Genomic DNA, 8,054 nt, shown 5'->3' on the forward strand with positions numbered 1-8,054 from the left:
TGTCATGCAGATATACTTACAGATCTGCAAAATGACCTGTATATAAGGGCACAAATCACAGTATTGTTTGTGATAAAAAAGCCTGGAAGCTATATGTCCATCAACAGAGGACTGGTTAAATAAAGGCTGTACACCCATACAGTGGAATACTTTACAGCCATTAAAGAGAACGAGGCCGCTGTCTTTGTGCTAATGTGGAAGAGTCTCCAAGAGACATTGCTAAGTGAAGAAAAGCATGGCTCAGAATAGAATAGAATGTTCCCATTTGTGTTAAATATAAATGTGTGGAAATGGTCTATATGTTATATTAACATATAAATATTCATAGTAAAGTACAGACTATCTCTGGAAGATGCATAAGAGACTAATATCAATGAATGCTTCTGGGAGCTCAGTGTCTGCATGCCTTGGGTGGGAGGAAAACTTATTTTTTATTGTTCATCCTTTTGTATCCTTTTGAATTTTATAGAATGCATGAATTTTGCCAATTCAAAAAATTCAAAAAGGAAATAAATAAAATATAATTTGAAAACCCATACCACTTCTTATAAGAGAGTAGGTTAGGCTAGGGAAGCAGAGAAAAGCCTTAAGTGACTCACTTTTGCTACTCTTTAGCAGCGCTAATGAAAGTGGTGATGGTTTGCCTCACGAACGTTTATATAGCACTTCTATGCACCAGGCCCTGTTGTAAGCACTTTGTTATTATTTAATTCAATCCTCACAGCAATTGTATGAAGTAGGTGCTCTACAGATGAGAAAACTGGGACACAGAGAGATTAAGTAACTTGCCCACTGTCACACAGATAGAAAGTGGCAGAGACGGGATTCGAACCCTGGCAGTGCGGCTCCAGAGTTATGCTCCTTACGGATGCTGTGTTGCTCCTCACAAAAGGGAAAATTATGGCCTTGATCATCTTTAGTATAGTCAACAAAAATAGTCATATTCTGAAATTAATTCAGACTCCCACTGTACCGCACGTCCTTTTATTTTTTCTGGGCCTTCATACAAGGTGATAGAACTTGAGTAAATTCCCAGAATTCAGTTGGTACCTGTCTTAGTCCGTTTGGGCTGCTAGAACAAAATACTTTACAGACAGGGTACTGTATAAACAGCAGAGATTTAGTGCTCACAGTTGAGCAGTGTGGGAAGTCCCGGATGCAGCGCAGCAGATGGGGTGTCGGGACGGCCAGCTCTCTCCTGCAAAGGCAGCTCTGCCTGCCGCCTCCTCGCAGGGCAGAAGGGACGAGGCAGTTCCCTTCGATCTCTTCTATAAGGGGGCTAATCCCATTCAGGGGGACAGAGTCCTCGTGACTTAACCATTTCCCCGAAAACCCCACCTCTTAATATCACGACAATGGGGATTAGATTTCAACATGAATTCTGGAGGGACACAAACATTCAGTCCACAGCAGTACCAGGACCACAAAAGCCAAGCTCCAAGTCCAGTGTTGATGGACTCTACCAAAGTACATGGGCAGGAGGAAGAAGAAGCAGCCTTGTCAAAATGATTTGATAAGGGAGAGAAAATCATGTATTCAGAGAAAAAAGGAGGAATTTAATCCTTGTCTTGTTAAATTAGTCAAATAGAATTTCCAAATGAAGTCGTCAATAAGTGCTCAATAGAAACAGAGTACTTGTTATGTCTGAAATGCTGTTTTAACATCTGTGAATATAAGAAAGATAATAATCGGTATTTACCGTAGACGGTTGGGAGTCTGGTCTTATAACTGGATTCCCTGACTAGCTCAGATACTTACCTGCTCCCCACACCAAAGAGGCCCTTATGTGTAACAGTAGCTAAGCTGATGGTCTATTTTACACTTATACACTCTCTCTAACTTTCAAGAAAGTTCTGTAAGAAAGGCATTGCATCTGTCGTAGGCAAAATCTCTAAAGTGGCCCCCAAGGTGTTGCACCTTAATCTCTGGGATCTGTGCGTACGATGAGGTTTCGCTGCAGGGGTCAGAGCACGTTCTACGGTACAGTTAACACTACAGTTAACACACTTCACGTAAGAAAGGGAGCTTATGTGGGTGAACCCGATCTAAATACGTGAGCATTTAAAGGCAGAGAGCGTTCTCCGGCTGAAAGCAGAAGTCAGAGATATTCAAAGTGAGAGAAGGACTCCACGTGCAATTGCCAGTGTGAGGACAGAGGGGACATGGAGAGGACTGTGGGCGGCCTTACAGAGGCTGACAGCCAGCAGAGACAGGGACCGCAGCCCTACGACTGGAAGGACCTGAATTCTGCTGATAACAGGAATGACCCTGAGCTCTAGATGAGAACACGGACAACCAGTACCTTGATTTCAGCCTTGCAAGACTGAGCAGAGAACCCGGTTACGCCATCTGGGACCTCTGGCCCACAGGGCTGTGAAGCCATGCCGGGCGCTGTCACCCTCTGGGCGCGCGCTAATGAGTCACACGCGGCGCAAAACCAGTGCAGCAGGACGCCCCTTCTACAGAGGGGGAACGGGGGCTCCGAGAGGTTCAGTAAAGTGGTTGACACTCTGTCGGGAAGGTGGTGAGGGCGGCATGTGACGGAGCAGACAGACCCCCCAGGCCGCTGTGCAGTGATATCAGGCAAACAGGAGCCACAGGCGGGAAGAGGAGGAGCGCGCTCTGCCCGGGAAAGGCTGACTCAGTCTCACTTGCTTTCAGAAGCCAACAGGAAACTGCCGGCTGCACAGTGGCTTGAGCCTGCGACGACCCCGTCTGCGGGAGCGGCCGCGCCTGCCGGTGGAGACGCGGCGACCAGCACCCGGAGTCAGGTTTCCAAACGGGGCTGGTGGCCCGACACAGATTGGCGTTCCAACAGCAAGGAGCAGTGCGGGGAAGAGAAGGCAAACAGACCGAAACACGCACACAGACACACTCAGCAAACCCCTCTCTCTGATGCCTCGCTTTGTACATGGGAGGCCTCGTAAAGACGTGGCAGCTTCAAAAGGAGTTTCAAAGAACAGCAACTATCAGGATCTGGTTCCAGCTCCCTCTGTGACCGTTCCTTGTCTTTCCAGCCCACTCCACTCTGACCACAGGGCCTCGGACTCTCCCTTGAATATGCTAAGCCCTGTCCCGCCTTGGGCCATGGTGTCTCTGTTCCCGGGCATCGAACATTCTTTCCTCTAGTTCCTGCCCTTAATTCACTCAAATCTCTATTCAAATAGCATCTTACTGAGTGTCTTTCCCTGACTGTCCCATTCACAGAGGTGGTGTTTTCTGCCTGTCTCAATCACTTTCCGTTGCTTTATTCTTCTTCATGGCACTTTGGCCACCTGATGTGCCTTAAATATAAAAATACAGCTATTTATTTGTTTGTCATCGACTCCTGAGCAAGAATGTAAGCTCTAGGAGGGCAGAGATGCTTGTTCTGTTTCACTGTTGCTGTGTCCTCAGTGTCCAGGGCAATCTATGGCACATAAATTGTACATCGTAGGGGCTCAAATGTTTATTGAATGGGTAAATGAATTAGAAGCAAAAGTACTGTATCTGTTTAAATAACTTGTCACTCCTGAGCTATCTCTGCACCTAGTTTTTTTTTTTCTTTCTCTCTCTTTTTGGGTAGTATTTGCTAATGGGTCCAATATGGAAATGATACTTGATTACATGGTTGTACAAAGTCTAGAATAAATTAAAAACTGGAGATAGGCCAGGTGCGGTGGTTCACACCTGTAATCCTAGCACTCTGGGAGGCCGAGGCGGGAGGATCGCTCGAGGTCAGGAGTTCAAGACTAGCCTGAGCAAGAGCAAGACCCCGTCTCTACTAAAAATGGAAAGAAATGATATGGACAACTAAAAATATATATAGAAAAAATTAGCCAGGCATGGTGGCATGTGCCTGTAGTCCCAGCTACTCAGGAGGCTGAGGGAGGAGGATCGCTTGAGCCCAGGAGTTTGAGGTTGCTGTGAGCTAGGCTGACGCCACGACACTCTAGCCCAGGCAACAGAGTGATACTCTGTCTCAAAACACAAACAAACAAACAAACAAACAAAATCCCTGGAGATAGTGTGGTATAAAAAACAAAAAGGCAAGTCTTTCCTTGTCTTTCAATAAATGTATGACCTTGGAGAAATCGTTTATTTCGCTTGGCTCCAGATCTCTTATCTTTTAAATGGAAATATATAGCGATAGGGTCCTGTTTGAAGGGGCCAGAGCAGATGGGGTCTGGAGATTTCTTTCTACACTAAGATCCTTTGAAATTAGAACTCAGTTGGTAGGGAATAGGGAAATGTGGGGTTTGGCCGTATGTTGAATGTAAACTGAGTATGTAACTTAGGACAAGTCATTTGACCTCTCTAGGCCTCCGGACAACTAACTCACAATTTCCTTGGCTCCTCTCCGAGGTCAGGTCTCAGTCTACTTGCAGGGATTGGGGGGAGCCACGTTGCCCAGGTGTCCTGGTGTTTTCAAGACCTTAATCTCTGTCGCTTCAGCCTCACCACATGTTTGGTGAGGCTTGAGGCTAAAAGGTAGGTTCAGTAGGTATTTTCTGACCACTTGTTATGTGCTATGTGCTGGGGATACCACAGTGAACAGTGCAGACAAGGTCTCTGGACGCTCACACTCCAGGGACAGGAGACAGACAATAAACAGGTACATGGAAAAGAAATCCAGACTAGTGTGATAATGCAATACAATAAACAATATATTATATATTTGGCCTTTGTCCTCAGTTGTGGCCTAGAGCTCCTAAAACCCTTATAGGCAAGTGCACAGGCGCGAAGACCAGAGAGGGCGGTCCACCCAGCGAGGGCGCAGGGGCTCCACAGCCCTGCCCGTGCCTTGCCTAGGCAGCTTTTCCGCGTGGCTATTCCCGAGTGTCGCCTTTATAATAGATTGGTAACAGTAAATGACATGCTTTTCTGAGTTCTACAGGCCATTCTAGCAAATTATGGAACCCGAGGAGGGGTTGTGAGAAACCCTGATTTAAAGCCCATTGGTCAGAAGTATAGAAAGCCAGATTTGTGGCTGGCATCTGAGGTAGGAACTGTCTCTTGGAACTAGGCCCTTATCCTATGGGGTCTGTGCTAACTCCAGATGGTTCATATCACAATTGAGTTAAATTGTGGGACACCCAGCTTATGTCTGCAGAGAATTGGAGAATTGCTTAGTGTGGAAAAACCACCTGGTTTTCCTGATATTTGGTGTCAGAAGTATTCTGTGAGAGCACAGAAAAAAGGGTGGCCTTTCCCCCTGCTTTTAACTAGTGAGCAGTGCTAGGAAGGAAACAGAAGAATGCTGTCATGGAGACGAGTGGACAGGAACTATTGGCTTTACTGGGATCAGGGAAGTCCTTTCTGGAGCATTTAAGCTGAGCTTTAAAGGATGGGAAAAATCCAGCCGTGGGGAGCATTCTAGGCGGAGGAAAGGCCAGCACGACCGTGAGGGCCGTGAGCACGGGAAAGGCCAGCATGCTCCGGGAGCAGCGGCCAGTGTGCAGTTGGGTGGTGACTGAGTGGACAGTGGCGTGACATGAGGCGGTGAGGCAGACAGGAGCCCCTTCATGTGAGTGAGGCCATAGGGGCCATGGCTAGGATGAGCAATTGTCCTGGTTTGCCCAGAACAGAGAGATTCCTGGGATGTGGGACTTTAAGTGCTAAAATTGAGAAAGTTCTGGGTGCAACGGGCTGAGTTAGTCACCATAGCCATGGAAGGACTTGTGCTTTACTCTGTCTGCAGTAGGCAGTCACCCAAAGGTTTTAAGTAGGAAATGATACGAAGTGAATTTGTTTTTAAAAGTCACTCTGGCTGGGTGCAGTTGCTCACACATGTAATCTGGAGGCTGAGGCTGGAGGATTGCTTGAGGGCGGGAGTTCAAGACCAGCCTGGGCAATGGAGTGAGATTCTGTTTCTACAAAAAATATAATAGAATTAGCCGGGCCTGGTGTTGCACACCAGTAGTTCCAGCTACTCAGGAGGCTGAGGTGGGTGGGCCCCTTGCAAAGTCCAAGAGTTCGAGGCTGCAGTGAGCTATGATCACGTCGCTGCACTCTAGCCAGGTAACAGAGCAAGACTCATCTCTAAATAATAATAATTATTATAGTAATAATAATAACAAATAAAGGTTATTCTGGCTTTTGTGTGATGAATGTTTAGGAGAGGAGCAAGATGGAAAAGGGGAGGACCAATTCACCAATGACTGCACTCCTCTGTGTAAGGCAGGATGGGGTGAGACCAAAGATGAGAGGATGTGAATGGCTACAAGACATATTTTGGAAGTAGAATGGACAGGACTTGGAAATGTGCGAGAGGAAGGCAAAGGAGTTAAAGATGACATTTGGGCTCTGGTTTTACAGACTAGGTAATTGGTTTTGCCAATAGTGGGAAATTCAAGGAGGACCTGGGGTGGAAGTCCCAGATAGGCAGGGATGGAGGTATCTAGAGTTCCAATGGGAGGAAAATGTGATACTCAGAGTGAAGACACTCTATTGTTTGTGTTCAAAGTATTTTGGAAGCAGTATCTAATTAGTTCTCATAATGGTTGCTCTGAGTTGTTAATTACCTGAATCCCATTTTACAGCTCTGGAGAACAGCAAGTGTCAGTGATTTGCCTAAGGCTACAGTTAATTATAGAATTAACAGCCACAGCAAGTAATTGCTGGGAGTCTTATGCTCTGCCAATCTTTTAAGAGAGTAACTCTTGGTTAGGATGAGTAAATTTGGGGAGAGTAAGGCATAGACTTTGAGTTCAATAGACCTAGGGTCATGTTTTGGCTTTGCTTTTTATTACTTATGTGACATGGGCACGTATATAATAAGAATATTCCTGAGTCTCACTTTTCTTGTGTATAAAACAGTAATTCTTATAGAGAGTCAAATGCTAAACATGTTCTTACTTTCTGCTGTATCCTCTGCTTAGAAATAATTTTGCCCAGAAAACTGTCATTCCATTAGAGACAACTTCTCTGATCACCCTGTAATAAATTAACAGCAGCCACCCCCCGCCGAAAGACACTCTCCACTCCACTTTAACCTTGTTTGATTTCTGTATATAGCACTCATTACCAACTGATCTATTATATATCCATTTTCAAAAGATCAGGGATTTGGTTTTATTCCCTGCTATATTTCCTGCGTCCACAACAATGCCCAGCACATGTGAGTGCACAATAATATTTGTTGATTGAATGAATAAATTAAATGAAATTATGCATATAAAATACTTGGCACAATATCTGCTCATGGTAGGAACTCAATAATTGTTATCAGTTACTATATCAGAATAGGAATTGGACAACGTATTTAATTTTACGTATTCCTTACCTAAGAAACTATGTCAACGATGCCTTAGTGTTGGCTTAGGCAGCACATGTACTAAAATTGGAACGATACAGAGAAGGTTAGCATGGCCCCTGTGCAAGGATGACACGCAAATTCGCGAAGCATTCCATATTTTTTTAAAAAAACACAATGCTTCTTTACATATTTATATTAAAAATAAATCCTTAGACTATTCTTGAAAGTATATTTACCAGTTTTGTACTTCATTTAATTCATGTACAGAAAGATAGTCTTTGTTATTCCTTGGTAATTCTCATCACCATTTTGTGGATAACAGTCATGAGGCCATGAGAACAAACCACTTAATGTACAATCTCACGAACAGTATATGCATGACCATTTAATGAATATATGTGGCACATAGTTAACACATGGGCCTCACTGTTCTTATTTTTTCTTGTCTCATATGTTCATTAGAGTATAAATTTTCCTTTACACATATTATTTTATGTTTACACTATTGTTGTTGGCCTACTACTCCATGATAAAATTTCTAGACCCTGTTCAAATGAACATTGCATAGAAGTAATCAAAATAACTTTTCATTTGAGCTGCTACCCCAACTGTATTTTAAAGTAGTTCTGTCTCTCTTACAGTACTTCAAGTAAAAAAGTACACTGAAATGTTGGCTAACATGTATGAAATGTTTCATAGGGCATCAGTACAGAGGTATCAAAATAATCTTCCTGAGGTTATTAACAGTGTTTGCAATGGTTGTTCTGGAAAATAGACATATAACCTTGCAGTGGAGAAACCTTAGCCAGGCAATCAA

At 44.3% G+C, this 8,054-nt stretch overlaps 1 non-coding gene across 1 annotated transcript; it reads left to right on the plus strand.

Annotated features, from left to right (window-relative positions):
- Window positions 1–7,291: 7,291 nt before the first annotated feature.
- On the plus strand, window positions 7,292–7,398 carry LOC138400367 (U6 spliceosomal RNA). The gene has a single exon (XR_011236263.1). It is a non-coding gene; the product is annotated as a U6 spliceosomal RNA (small nuclear RNA).
- The last annotated feature ends 656 nt before the right edge of the window (window positions 7,399–8,054 follow it).

The sequence above is a fragment of the Eulemur rufifrons genome, chromosome 19, assembly GCF_041146395.1.
Source record: "Eulemur rufifrons isolate Redbay chromosome 19, OSU_ERuf_1, whole genome shotgun sequence".
Taxonomy (NCBI): domain Eukaryota; kingdom Metazoa; phylum Chordata; class Mammalia; order Primates; family Lemuridae; genus Eulemur; species Eulemur rufifrons.